Source organism: Aotus nancymaae, unplaced genomic scaffold, assembly GCF_030222135.1.
Source record: "Aotus nancymaae isolate 86718 unplaced genomic scaffold, 86718_ANA_hifiasm-v0.15.2.pri h1tg000036l, whole genome shotgun sequence".
NCBI lineage: Eukaryota > Metazoa > Chordata > Mammalia > Primates > Aotidae > Aotus > Aotus nancymaae.
Genome location: NW_026988450.1, coordinates 52,715,581 through 52,730,886, shown reverse-complemented (window position 1 = coordinate 52,730,886; position 15,306 = coordinate 52,715,581). Strand labels below are relative to the sequence as shown.

The 15,306-nt window shown below is 35.9% G+C and overlaps 1 protein-coding gene and 1 pseudogene across 49 annotated transcripts in view; both read right to left on the bottom strand.

Moving 5' to 3' along the window:
• Positions 1 to 15,306, bottom strand: part of RIMS2 (regulating synaptic membrane exocytosis 2) — a 698,117-nt gene that overhangs the window by 406,223 nt on the left and 276,588 nt on the right. The gene's annotated exons all lie outside the window — the stretch shown is intronic.
• LOC135278218 (small nucleolar RNA U3) lies at positions 9,961 to 10,104 on the bottom strand (annotated as a pseudogene).

The following is a 15,306-nucleotide window of genomic DNA, read 5'->3' as shown; positions in this document are numbered from 1 at the left end:
ACTAGCATAGTGTGACATTCTAGCATTGTTTAAAGGGTTCTTCATCTCTTAAAATTAGAAAGTTAGAAAGAAGAGAGACTATACTAGAAGACTAGTCACAGAATTTAATTATAAGAGTGAGAGAACTTCAGAGAAGGCTAAATTCTCACTCTAAGCAAATCTTCTATGCTAAAGTGAGGGTCGTGTCAGAGTAGGGCCCAGAGCAAAAAAAGTGATCCACAATTGGTCCAGAACATGACACAATCCCATACAACCCATGGTACCAGAGATGTCTGTGGTAGAATTACAACACAAACCCTTAGGGCTCTAAAATAGAGCATACTGTCAAAGCAGAAAACCATTCATATCATGTAGTCCTGGTAGAAATGAAGCATCTGATCTCAAGACATCTAGTGACCATGAATCCAGAAGCACCCATCATGAAACCCACCAAATCATAAGACCAGATAGACTCAGCAACATTCCATTTCTAATAAAATGGAAGTCACAGATCTGGGCCTAGGGTTGAGCAGGTCCAGATGGGACAACGCAGCTGCCCAAACAGGTGGCTCAGACAACCAAGTTACTTAACACTATGGCATCAGTGCCGCCTCTGAAGTTCATATCACTTGAAGAAAAAAGAAAAAGGCCACGCTTGGATAATAAATGGGTCAGCTCAGTATTTAAGTGTAACCAAAAATCAAGTGCTTCTTCACTTCAGCTCCATTCAGTGTTGACCTTCAAATAAAGTAATGAGAAGAAATCCTCCCAATAGACAGAGTTTCAGTTAGCAAACTGGTTACCCATTGTGTAAAAAGAAAAGAAGCCTGAGGTAATAATACATAAGAACTCAAATAGCGGTGAATGTTTAGCTGATTAATCAGGGGCTGTTGGAAGATCGAGGACAAGGAGTTCTAATAAAGAGGCATGTGCATGGGCATTTGGGAGTGGGCTGAGGGCGTTTGGATCCTTGAATTACATATTTATGTGTACCAGAGAAGATTTGCTACACAAGAGGTATTAAATAACCAAGAAAATCAATGAATTCATCATGAGATATCTGCTGGTCTCTGTCCTCACCAACTAAACCCACCTCCAAGTGGAATAAAGCCACACTGACAGATACATAGACAATGCATGTGCCCAACAGCATATTCTACTTCTAACATGATGTATATAACCCCTGCTTCTGCTGAATGCCTGATCTGTCAATCACAGACCCCTCCCCAACCTCAACATGATTCTACCCTTCAATGAGTCAATGGGACATCTGGTGATAAGTTGACTGCACCAGACACCTTCCACCTTGTAAGTGCCAAGAATTCATTCACACACACATAAAGAGGCATTCCAAGTATGAGTTTGCCTTTCCCGTGCAAAGCACCTCAGCAAGTACCTTTATACATGTGCTCATAGACTGCCTGCTTTACCTACATGGGATACCACATAACATATTTAAGAGAAAGCAAAGGAAATATGTTTCTTTGTAGTGTTAATACAGTAAAAACACTAATTATGAGATCCAATGATCCTACCACATACTGTGCCATCCAGAACTCTTCAGTCTGACAGAGCAGTAAAATCCCCCATTAAGCATGTAGCTAAGACTACTTACAGTAGACACCTCGCAAGGATGGGACACTATCCTTCAGAATGTAGTATATTCCTTAATTCAACGGCTATCATATGCTGCTATGCCCCCAATACATAGAATTCACAGATCTAAGAACCAAGGGGTAGAAGCAGGAGTGGCACCACTAACCATTACTGCCAGTTATCCACTTGGGAAATCTGTATTATACTGTTACTTCACGCTCTGTGAATCAAGAAATCCTGGTTCCTCAAGTAGGGGATGCTTCAACAGGGGACACATAAAGCTATGACTACTGCCTGGTCACTGTGTGATTCTTGTGCCAGAAAATAAATAAATTAACCACACTGGCAGGAGTACTTGACCCTAATCACTGTGAGCAAGTAACACAGCTACTACAAAATGGGTATGGGAGGATATGTTTGACATTCACGTTATCCATTGGAGTGACTTGTTATTTCCAAGTCACGTTGCAACTATAAATGGGAAACCATAAGTGCATGATGACAAGGAGATCAGACTCTGCAGGGATGAGGATATGAGTCAATCTACCAGGTAAGTAACGTAGATCAGTAAAAGTGGGAAAAAAAACAAAGTAAGTGTCAGTTATGGTCACAGGATAAGAGATACATTTTTACAGAAATCGTGAGCACAGAATCCTGGAGGACCTGTGCCTGAATAGAGTCAACTTAATTGTTAGAGGCAACTGGCTCTGACTAGCACAAAGGGTACGCTAATGCACACATTGTTGGTGGCTTATCCAAATCCCTTTTATCTGGATAGTGCATTCATTTTCCAGTTGCTGTGAATATTGGCTGCTAATTGCACATAGTATCTCTGTTCTCTAAAGAAATAAACTCAAATGATAGCCATCTCATGTAGGAGGTTACCCTCATCCCAAAGATAGCTCTGACAGAGGTATACAGATAAGAGAAAAAAACTGAGTAATGATTTATGCTCAGAGTCCTTCACCCACATGGCCAGGCTTAATCTGAAATCATGCTGTTGACTAGTTTTTCTTTCCCTATCCTGCTTCACTTACTCCCTTATAGTTTATTCCTGAAGAGCAATCCCACTATAAAGCATATGCACCTGAATTCTTGTCTTAGGCTCTGCTTCTAGGCAATACTCCTCTTTTTCTTTCTTTTTCTAAGCCTCAGCATAAATTCAAATGAACTGGAATTTTCAAGCACAAGGCAATAAAAAGAAAATAGACTTCAAGATTACTATTAATTAATGTCAAGATTCTGACTTCTAGCCCTCAGGTCCCAGATTTCACACAAACTTAATAAAAAAAGAAGTGACACAGCCAGTCATCTGGAAATGACTTTTCAATTGGGCAGAATCAAGGTAAGACAAAAGGACTAATTTCAGAATGGTTTGTTTGAAAACAAGTTTTCCCTGTAGTTAAGGTCACTGGTAAGCATTAGTTCTTCAAGAATAGAGACCCTTAGTATCTTCCTCCCCACCTTCCTCCTCAGTGCCTATAAAGCACCTGGCAAGTTGTAGGTACTTAAATATTAGTTCAAAGAACAAATTAAAAGCTCTGGATAACAGCTGCCTTGTTTGAAACAGGTGCTTTTTAATTTTCCCAGGAGGAAAATAATGGACACATAGTGTCCTAGACAGGACTTAACAAATTTATTACCTACACCAAGGTCAAGGTTCTCAAATAAAATAAAGGATACAATCAAGTTTTTGTCTCAGGTTGTGCAAGTCTCTCCAAAAGGGGAAAAGCAGAGAAGAGACAATCTGCATGAAATCAGTTGTAGAAGAAAAAAACAGGTAGCACTTCAAATGGTGTATAACACAAAACAAATAAGGAAAAACAGGAAAACGAGCAAAGCAGTAAGACAAATTGAAAGAAAATTTCAAAAACATAAAAACTTTGAGGTGAAGTGCAAGTAACATTTACGTCACTTGATTTGATCAAATCCCTCTATTACCCTTGCCATAATGAAAACATACCTAGGGCCCAGGGGTGCCTCAATGCAGTTAAAAATCAGAAAAACAGGTCGGGCACTATGGCTTACACCTGTATTCCCAGCACTTTGGGAGGCTGAGTGGGTAGATCACCTGAGGTCAGGAGTTTGAGACCAGCCTGGCCAACATGCTGAAATCCCGTCTCTACTCAAAAAAATACAAAATTTAGCAGGATATGGTGGTGGGCACCTGTAATCCCAGCTACTCAGGAAGCTGAGGCAAAAGAACAGCCTGAACCCATGAGGTGGAGGTTGTAGTGAGCCCAGATAGTGCCATTGCACTCTAGGCCGGGCGACAGAGTGAGATCTAGCTAAAAAAAAAAAAAAAAAAAAAAAAAAAATCAGGAAAACAGTTACCAAACATTCATGAAAAGGCTAAAATTCTTTTCAAATTCTTCTCTATCATCTTGCTTGTTCTTTCTTGCATTTTTGATATTTTAGTTAGTAGTCTGCATATTCAAATCCACAGCCTCTACTTACTCCTCTGTCACTTAACTATAACCATTACAGTTCCTTCTGGACAGTATTATTCCACTAATATCAACACGCTAGCACAGAGTGCCTACCATAGTAGAAAAGTCTGAATTAGGAGTAGATGAAAAAGATGAAAGAAAGCATTTCAAGAGAAACTAAAAGAGTCAGGATAAAGAAAATAAAGACAGTACTGCAACTAAAGAAAGCACTCAAGATCCAGTTAGGAACTATAAAAAGAGGCAAAGCTGGCAAACAAGAATACAGAATAAGAAAAAAAGGCACGTGTTAGGAAAGGTAACTTACATAAAACTTTAAAATGTGACATTACATTTCCTTACAGACAACTCACAGCAAACTAGGAATATATAAAATCAACACTGCCATAACTCACAAGAAATAGACTATGGGACCAGGTATAAGCTTAATAAAAGACTAAACTGAATGCAAAAACCTCATGCCTTGGGATAAACCACTGAATGTCAGGCTTATCCTATAGATCATTAGAATTTATGCTCAGAAAGGGGTTCTTGTTTAATGAATACAGAGCTACAAAGAAATATGAAAGCTAGAAATTCCATCTATGATTATATATGACAAATGAATTGACACATGAAAGAAAGAAAATTAGATTATAAAATATATGGCCCTCACAAAAAGCAAAGTTATTCAAAGAAAATTTTGCCTCCCCATCTTTACAGCAGAAAGCTTATGTCCATATAAAGATTTTTAAGTAAATATTCACAGCAACTTTATATGTAACACCAAAAATGTAGGAAAAAACAAGATGCCCATCAACAGGTGAACAGCTATACAAATTTTGGTATACCTATACAAGGAAATACCAATGCTCAGTAATGGATTTAAAAATAAACGAAGAATAAATAAATTATTTATACACATAATAACATGGATGGATCTCAAACTCATCACACTAAGTGAAAGCAGTCAGATTTTTAAGAGTACATAATATAATTTCATTTATATAAAATTCTATAAAATTCATACTAATATAGAACAGAAAGCACATCAGTGGTTACTCAGGGATAGAGCAAAGCAGAGATGGATAGGAAGCAGGGATTGGCAGGGGTTAAACAAGAAACTTTTAGCAGTTATACTGATGTTATATTATCTTTACTATGGTGATGTTTCCACAGGTAAATACTTGTGTATATTTGTGTGTTTTACATATGTTCAGTTTATTGCATATCGATTATACCTCAACAAGCTATTTAAAAAAATCCATGTCTCTCTCCAACTTCAAATTTCATGCTCTTCATTTAAATGATATTTTACCTCTTTAATAGGAAGCTAAGTGATCAGCAAAATTGCATGGAAAGATGCTCAACAAATAAATCTATTTCCTCTTCCCCTATTCTGTGTCTCAGAGAAGAATCTGCTATAGTAAGGTATTAACTAGAATCCATGTTGGCATTTGGGATTGAGACCTGTGGACTTCATGATCTTCCTGTTCTACCCAAGTATGAGTAGAGTCTATCATAAAAAAAACTGGAGATGTTGTCTTACATCTACTGTTACTCCTACAAATCTTTACCCCATATATGCTAAATTCCTAGAGTGTGGGAACTTTCAAGCCCTTTTTCATCTACCTAGCAAAAAGCATATCTCACATGCAGTAACAATGTATCCAGCTTTAAAAAATTATGTCATTTTAATTCAAAGCACCTTGGTTTGGGTCCTAGTTTCTGCCAGTTGTGAAATCATGGGCATGTTACTTATCTGAACATCATTTCTAAAACCTGTAAAATTATGATAGTATACTAATACTACATAATTTAGAGAGTCATATTAATGATTACCTAAGATAAGTGAAAGTACTGATTAATTGTAAGGCATCAAAATATTAGCAAGCATTCCTTCTGATTGTTTTAAAATCATTTTCCCTAGTAATAGGAGGTAGTGATAGTAGGAATTATTGGGCAGTTGCCTAATAACAAAAGAATTATAGATTACGTCTCCATATTTTGTGCTCTTCCTACCACTATTGGCTACAGAGATCAAGTATACCCATAAAAAAGAAGAATGGTACAAGGTGATATAAAAAAGAGTGATGTACAAATAAGAGATTTTGAATGTGTCAAAAATGTTTTGAAAAAGGGTCTTTGATTATTCTCTTCAAAACTTGCTTAATATTGAAGTGACTGTAGGTTTAACTTTCACAAGCAACAATAAAATGGTATAATTTTGAGAATACTATATTTTATTTTGTTAGAAAACAAAGACTTGACAGAGAAATAAAGAAACTAAGAAAACATACCTTTCTGCAAAAAAAAAAAATCAATTAAAAAGTAGAAAAGATTATCATGAAGCAAGAAGTCTATTCTATTAAGAGCTGAAAAATGCTGAAGTGCTGAAGTACATTGAAAGGGATTTTTAAATGCAACAAAGTCAATATAGTAATAGTCTCTTAAAAATTGAATATTTTACTGTGTGTTTGGCAGAGAAAAAACAGCTAAGGTAGAAAAAAAATAAGGAGAAGCAGAAAAAAAGGTAGATCATTTCAGTTATATGAATGAAAAAAGACTAGAGACTAATCTCTCATTTTCTCTCTGTCTCCTCTTAACCAAAAATCACTGAAAAAAATGTTCAAAGAAAATAAAAGGTGAAAGTATTTGCAGGTTTACCATTTTGAGGAAAAAATAAATTTATAAAAGCTACAAAGAAAAGTTACTAACAAAGTGGTTTTATTTCTACATGATGGCTTTCAGAGCCAATGACATTATCAAAGAAGAGGATTGAGCTTGAGATAAAACTTAGAAAGATTTTTAAAAAGAGAGGACTTGAAAACTAAATACAGTTCAAGAAAAGAATCATAATCAACCTTCAAGAGTGATGAACCATATCTGGGACTGATAGTTCTGTTTGAGTACAGCTGAAGTAAATCTCTTAAAACCTTTAATGAAATAGAAAAAGACTAAACTGACTACAATATTTTTCTCTTTTAAAAATACATGGGACTAGAGGCTGCTAAGCACAATAAAAATACAGCATACTTTTTATAGATACTACCTCATAAAAATTGGTGAAAGTAACCAAAGACACACAAACAAGGGTGTCTTAAAAGGAAAATGGGTTAGTCCATTTTCACGCTGCTGATAAAGACATACCTGAGACTGGGCAATTTACAAAAGAAAGAGGTTTAATGAAGAACTCACAGTTCCACGTGGCTGGAGAAGCCTCACAATCATGGTGGAAGGCAAAGAGGAGCAAGTCACATCTTATATGAATGGCAGCAGGCAAATAAAGCTTGTGCAGGGAAACTCCCTTTTGTAAAATCATCTGATTTCGTGAGACCAATTTGCTATCACGAGAACAGCATGAAAAAGACCTGCCCCTATGACAGAATTACCTCCTACTGGGTCTCTCCCACAACACTTGGGAATTTAAGATGAGATTTGGGTGGGGACATAGCTAAACCATAACAGAAAGAAAATTCAAATCATGCCAAAAGTTATTTTAATTACAACAATTATAAATTTTTATAAGATTCTGAAAGATTATAAAAAGACAAATAATTATTAATAGATATGCCATAGTATCATATGGTAAAACTCATTGCTATAAGAGAAATAATAAGGTAGGCTTCACCATAGTTATGAGAAAATATTATAGATGGGCAATATGCACTACTCTGTAGTTTGCCTTCAAAAGAAGAAATAATCACTTAGGCCCCTACAAAGCTTTGAATAAAACCACTAACTCAAAAATTATATATGCCTAGAAATAAGAAGAATATGAGGGAAAAGTCTCAAATAGACACATTCTCAGAAAATAAGATCAATATCCTTCCTTTAAAAGTTACTGAAAGCATTCATTGTCTGCTGAAAAATAAATTACATTTAAGAAATCAAGAATAGTCAGGCACAGTGGTGTATGCCTGGAGTGCATAATATGCCTGGAATACATATCAGCAAGGCTGAGGCAGGAGGATTCCTCGAACTCAAGAGTTCAAAATCCAACCAGGGCAAGACAGCAACATCCTGTCTCTTTAAAACCAAAAAGTTACTCAAGAACAACGAAATTGTTAGGGTTAAGAATTAGAGAAAGCAGGCACAGAAACAGAAGCACTAAATTCTCATGAAAATATATTGATTTGTCCTTGATTGATAATTAAATGATCTTGTGGATTGAATTGTATCCACTCAAAATTCATGTTGAAGCGCTAACTCCCAATATCTCAGAATGTGACTATATTTGGAGATAGAGCTTTTAAAGAGGTGATTAATTAAAAGAACACCATTAGGGTGGGTCCTAATCCAATCTAACTAGTGTACTTATAAGAACAGAACATTTGGATAGAGACACTAAGGATTGTGTGATGTGAAGACACAGCAAGAAGGCAGCTATCTGCAAGCCAAGGAGCTAGGCTTCAGAAAAAACCAAACCTCCTAACACCCCTATCTTCTACGTCTAGCCTCTGGAACTGTGAGAAATTAATTGCTGTTGTTTTAGCCACCCACTCTATTTTGACAGCCCTAACAGACTAAAACAGATGAGTATATGTTTAAATTTTTTAAAAAAACTTCTATAACAACCAATGAAATTACAAATAGAACAATATGAAAGCAATCAATGACAATGATGAAAAGCAATTCTATGTATTCATGGTAGAAGTGTAATTACCTTTGGTAAAGCAGTTACACAGTAAGTCTTAGAAAAGTTGATACATTTTGACCTAGTAATTAAACATCAGGGAATCTTTCAGAGTGAAATCTTGAATTGAAGAAAAGGCCTAATCAGTAAGAAGCAGTAATAATTAATAATAATTAATTAATTATAATGTTATTATTTACTGTTTGTTATTTGCCAGACCATGTTCTAAATGCTTCACCTACTTTAGCTCATTTAATCTTCATAAAATTCATTGCCATATTACTTATTTTTTTAGTTATATTTAAAATTATAAAGCCCAAAGCAATTGCTGTTAATATTTTGGTACAGTTTCTTCAGTTTCATTAATTCTTCTTTCTATGCCATTTTATTTCTTATATATAAAACAAAACAAAAACTACATCTGTATTTTTCTCACTTGACATAGATGAAAGTAGTCAAAAGGCATTATTCTAATATCAAATAACTGAAATTATAAGGGGAGTCAATAGAAAACTAAGATTTTGCTTTACGTGCCAGATTTTATGAACATACCTAAAATGAGGTTAAGCTCTACTCTTTTGATTACCATAATCTCATATATATTTGGTTGTTTTTGTTTATTTTTCATTTCAATTACAGTTGCATTAGGAGTAATGTTAGTGCTCAATAAGTATAGGAAATAAAGCAATTGCTTTCTTTCTTTCTTTTTTTTTTTTTTTTTTGAGATGGAGTCTTGCTCTGTTGCCCAGGCTGGAATGCAATAGCGCAATCTCGGCTCACTGCAACCTCTGCCTCCCAGGTTCAAGTGATTCTCCTGCCTCAGCCTCCTGAATAAGCTGGGATTACAACAATGCCTTTTTATAAAGAAGAAATAACCAATGCTTTTAAAAATACATATAAGAAATCTGTATAAGAGAAAAAACAGGAATGATGAACTTGGGCTGAGTATCATGATAGCTACAAACTGGAGGAGTCAAGGAAATGGAATGAGGTAATAAACAAATGGCTACATGTAAATGGTTGCCAAGGTTCTAGCTCTTGCTTGATAGAGTAGTTTCATGGGTGTTTATTACATTACTATGAAATAATTAACAGGTCCCTGAGTAGCTGGTGTTAGGTTTGCCTTCTTTCTAAAAACAACTATAAAACTGGGTAGAATGCGAAACAACCACTTTAATGTGTTGGACAAGACAGAACATAAGACTGAGATTCTTAAGAAACCGGTAAGTTTCACATTAGTTTTCTGCCTGGAAATAATCTTTCCAACTGTAGTATCAGGACCTGGAGTCCAAGTAGAAAGCATTGGTTTCATTGAGCATAAGAAACACAGTCTGGTGTCAAAAATATAGATTCTTTCAGGCTTGTTAAGGCAGCTCAAATTTTGTTTGTGTTTTTGTTTTTCTCTACAGATTCATAAAAACTTCTTTAGTAACAAACTGCAGAAATAATCCCTGAAAGTATAGTCTTGGCAGCTAGAATTTTTGATGCAAGGTGCTAGAACAGCAGAGAGCTAAGTGAATAAGCTCCGGAAATAGGAATAGAAGTTTTGCTCTTGCTCCTGTCAAAACTCTAAGCAGTACATAAGCAGGCTATCTGGAGCCTGTAGACTGCACCTGCTGAGGGCTAAAAGTTGAAGAGAAATTTCAGAAGTCACACCCTACTATAAAACTCTCTGATTAAGCAAGCTTGAAGATATATTCATGAAAATCCCAGGGCATTCAATTGAGGTCTCACAAATGCCATGCATTAAGAGTAAGAAAACCATATCCTAGAAGTAAGGGTTGTGCCCTATGATAAAGGGAAAAAAAGAGTACTGTCCAAATAAAGCCTAAAACCAACCACTGACAAGAACAAGGTGAACCTCCTTAATTTGACTACCTGACCTAATAAAAATTAGTATTCTTAAGATGAAAACATAATATAAAAACTCTAGAATACATCATTCATTTAGGTGTTTAGCCTACAAAGAAATGTTACAAGACATCCAAAGAGGCAAGAAAATGAATCCATAACCATTGGATTCATTTAGAAAATGAACAAAAAGTCAATATAAACATTAGAAACAGTCCTACAGATGACTGGCAGAGAAGAATGTTGCAACTGGCAGAGAAGAACTTTAAAATAACTACAATGAATATGTAAAAGGATTTAGTGGAAAAGTGGATAAAGAAGGAAAACAGATGGGGGAATTTCAGTAGATTAATAGGAACTTTAAAAAAATGGCAATTCTAGAACTGAAACATGCAATAACAGAAGTGTAGAATACACTGCACATGATTAACAGTAGAATGGAATAAAATCAGAAGTGTCCTATCCTACACCTTCTGCTTATCCAAAATATATGTAACTTTTGAGAAGTAATATAATGGCAGACACTCTGACATTATTAGATAATAGAATGAGAGATGTTGAGATTGGTAACTGTGTTCTCACAAATCACATAATGAAAATAAAAGCTACCAAATAGTCTAGCCTTGTTGAAACCAATATGGAAAATAAATTATGGTGACAGGCAGGAAATGTTACTTTAAAATTGGACCTATTTTCTTTGGCTTCTCCTTTTGCTATAATGCTGGGCCACACGCCTCAGGAAAACAGCTGTATTAATTCTAAATCACAATTTCTAATGACTTTTGCTTACATGTAGTTTAAATCTTGCTAGCAGAAAAGGAAGTGAGAAAGATTCCAAGCAGGTGAAGGATTTGATATGCTATTGCTGGCTTTGAAAATCGAGGGAAGAAGGCCTGGCACAGTGTTTCACACCTGTAATCCCAGCACTCTGGGGGGTGGAGGTGGGAGGATGGCTTAAGCTCAGGAGTCTGAAACCACCCTGGGCAACATTGTGAAACCCACTTCTATAAAAAATACAAAAATTAGCCAGGCACGGTGGCTTGTACCTATAGTCCCAGCTACTTGGGGGCCTGAGGCAGTAGAATCATTTGAGCTGCGGAGGTCAAAGCTGCAGTAAGGTTGAAGCTGCCACTGCACACCAGCCTGGCCAGATCCTGGGAGGGGGAGACCCTGTCTCAGAAAAAAAAAAGAAAGAAAGAAAATGGGAGTACTATAAGGCCAGTAATATTAAGAGGCCTCTAGAAGCTGAGAGCTGTCCCCAGCTAAGAGCCAATAAGGAAACAGTGACATCAGTGCATAACTGCAAAGAACTGGGTTCTGGCAGCAATCTGAATTGTTTGGAAGTAAATACTTCCCAAGAGCTTTCAGTTAAGTGCCAATGCTAGTCCACATCTTGATTTCAACCTTGTGAGACCATCAGCAGAGAACTCAACCAAGACCACCTGGACTTCTGACCTACAGAACTGCAAGACAGTAAACAAGTAGAGTGTCTTAACCCACTAAGCTTTGGTAATTTACTAGACAACAATAGAAAACTAACATATAATGCATTTTTGTTAAGTGTTTTATAAATTAAATCTTCTTTGCATTAACCATCATTAAAAAAATAAATACAGAAAATTAAAAGATTCATATGCTCATGCAGGTGAACAATTCCATATAATCTTTGCACTGTACTATCAAACTGTGGTACCACTTTTCATTCACTGAAATTGCTCATCTATACATTTGTTGTAATGCCAACACTAAAAAATACAAATAAGAATTTCCTTATCTGTATGTGTTTCATGGGAAATATGGTAACATTTTTTAAAGTACACATTTCTCTGTGTATATTCGTCATCAGATTTACATTTTGTGCAAATAGTTTTTATAACAAGCTGTTCAATTTCTCTAGAAAAGGTAGTGTGTCCTATATTTATATTCATCATGTTTTGTTCCAAAATTAAGACATAACTCAGAAGGACCCAAAAAATTATTGTTGAGAAACTTATTGCAAAAAATACATTGTTTAGCATGGAAATTTTATTTATTTATTTATTTAGAGATGGGGGTCTCAGTCTGTCACTCAAGCTAAAGTGCAGTGGTGCAATCATGTCATGGCTCACTGCAGCATTCAACTCCTGGGCTCAATGATCCTCCTGCATCAGCTTCCCAAGTAGCTGGAACAACAGGTGTGCGCCACCATGCCAGCTATTTTTTTTCTTTCTTTTCCTGTTTTTGTAAAGAAGAGGGAGTCTCATGATATTGCCCAGGCTGGTCTCAAACTCCCAGCCTCAAGGATCCTGCTGCCTGAGTCTCCCAAAGGGCCAGGATTACAAACACCACGCCCAGCTAGAAAACTTATTAATTTAAAAGATCAGCCATGATTACAAATAATTATCATAAAATTCTTCAGCACACACTTTTCATTTCTTATACTGTGATTGACACCAGTTAAAGAATCAATTGATCAATTAATTTCTTCTTTAACCTACTCATTGTCATTACAAACACAAATCAAATTTCCTTTAAAAATTCCCTGTGGAAATTGTCTTTGAAATGTATGCCCAACCAATTAGAAGGTAAAGAAAAAGTATGATAGCTTTTATCTCTTCATTTTATCTGATCAGAAGTTTTCTTTTAAAATTAGATCAGTCATATCAATCTTGCATTTTCTGTGAAGAAAGCCTCTGCACATCTTGCTCATGTTTTGTCATTAGAAATAATCATTAGAATCTAGTTGAAGTAAAGTAGTAAAGAAAGAATATTTAAAAGTTATATATCCTCAATATATTCTGATACTACAATGATTATTTAATTAGGACATAAGGTTCCCAATCAGCCACTGGAAAACAGGCTAACCAATGATACTTAGAAAAGCACAGAACTTAAAGTATAATTTAAAAAAAAAAAAAAGAAGGAAGCTGAGGATTACAGAAGAAGCTGCATATATAAGTCCTACCAGCAAGTATATGATCAATACAACTTAAAATATAAAAGAACAGATGCCTTTTTTGATAGTGACCAAACAGCTTCACTCAAACTAACCTTGCCAGAGATAGTAAGTATAAATTCTGGACAAAGTATGAACAAACAACTATTTGGGGCCCTCAGTAACAACAAGAAAAAAGATACTGGAGAGCAATTGATTCTTAGAGGAAGATGACACCAAGTGAATTTCCCATTTTGATGATTTTAACCAAATTCAACCAGTGCCTGGAGGCTAAATATATGTTAGAAAACTCAGTCTTGGCCAAGTGCCTGTAATCCCAGCACTTTAGGAGGCCGAGGTGGACAGATCACTTGAGTCCAGGAATTCAAGACCAGCTTGGACAACATGGCGAGACCTTGTCTCTACCAAATATACAAAAATTAGCTGGGCAGAGTGGTGCATGCCTATAGTCCCAGCTACTCTGGAGGTTGAGGTGAGAGGATCACTTGAGCCTGGAGCAGGTGGTGGCAGTAAACAGAGACAGCATCACTGCACTCCAGTCTGGGTGACAGACCCTGTCAGCATCACTGTACTCCAGTCTGGGTGACAGAATGAGACCACGTCTCAAAAAAAGAAAAAAAAAGGAAATAAAGAAAAAAGAAAACTCAGAGGCTTACTGGCTTGAAAAACCAGAGGAAGGAGTTTGAGCAAAAACAGAGTGGAAAGTGAGGGAGATATGACAAAAATAAAGCTAAAGAAATGAAAAATAAAATTATGTGTATAAAAAACAATGCCAAAATCTCATGCATACATAGGAAGACTTCAAGAAGCTCTGTTGAACACAGTGGTATGCTCCTACAATACCAGCACTTTGAGAGGCGTGGCAGGGGAATTCCTTGAAAACCAGGAGTTTGAAGTTGCAATTAGCAATAATTGTGCCACTGCACTCCAACCTAGGTGACAGAGTGAGACCCTCAAAAGAAAGAAAGAAGAGAGAAAGAAAGAAAGAAAGAAAGGGAGGGAGGGAGGGAGGGTGGGAAGGGGAAGGAGAAGGGGAAAGGGAAGGGGAAGCGGAAGGGAAGGGAAGGGAAGGTAGGGAAGGGAGGGAAGGAAGAGAAGGAAGGGAAGAAAGGGAGAAAGGGAGGAAAGGAAGAAAGAAAGAAGGAAAGAAAGGATTTTTAATTTAAAAAAGCTCAGATGAAATTAAAATGATTAAATTACATTTTAAGCTACTGTCATCTCAGGGGAAACAGTTAATAGCTAAAGCTCAAACTAACTTTTTTAAAAATAATCAACCCTGTCTCTACAAAAAAATTTTTTAAAAAGATGCACGCCTGTAGTTCCAGCTACTCAGGAAGCTGAGGTGGGTCACTTGAGCCCAGAGAATTGAGGCTGCAGTAAACTCTGATCATTAGACTGTACTTCAGCCTGGGCAACAGAGTAAGACTCTTTCTCAATCAATCAATCAATCAATAAAAATCAGCATTCTTCAGATGGACAAATTAATTTCAGAGTCTCTATAAAACATTATTAGTTATGTTCAAAACACACTTCAAACTTACCTGATACATTAAGAAATAGGAAAACAAGATCCATACTCGAGAGAAAAAGCAATCAATGAAGACTGCGAGATAATAAATCCATATGTTAAAATTATCAGGAAAAGATTTTAAAGCCAATATAACAACTATGTTTGAGGAAATAAAGGTAAGATTCTCAAAATGAGTAAAGAGATAGGTTATCTCAACAGAGATATAGTGACTACAAAAAAAAGAAACAAATGGAAATTTTAGAACAAAATATAAAATATTGGAAATTAATAATTCACTAGATGAGCTTCATATCGGATAAGAGATTCTGAAAGAAATAAAATCAATAACATTTAAAATTACTCAATCTGAAGA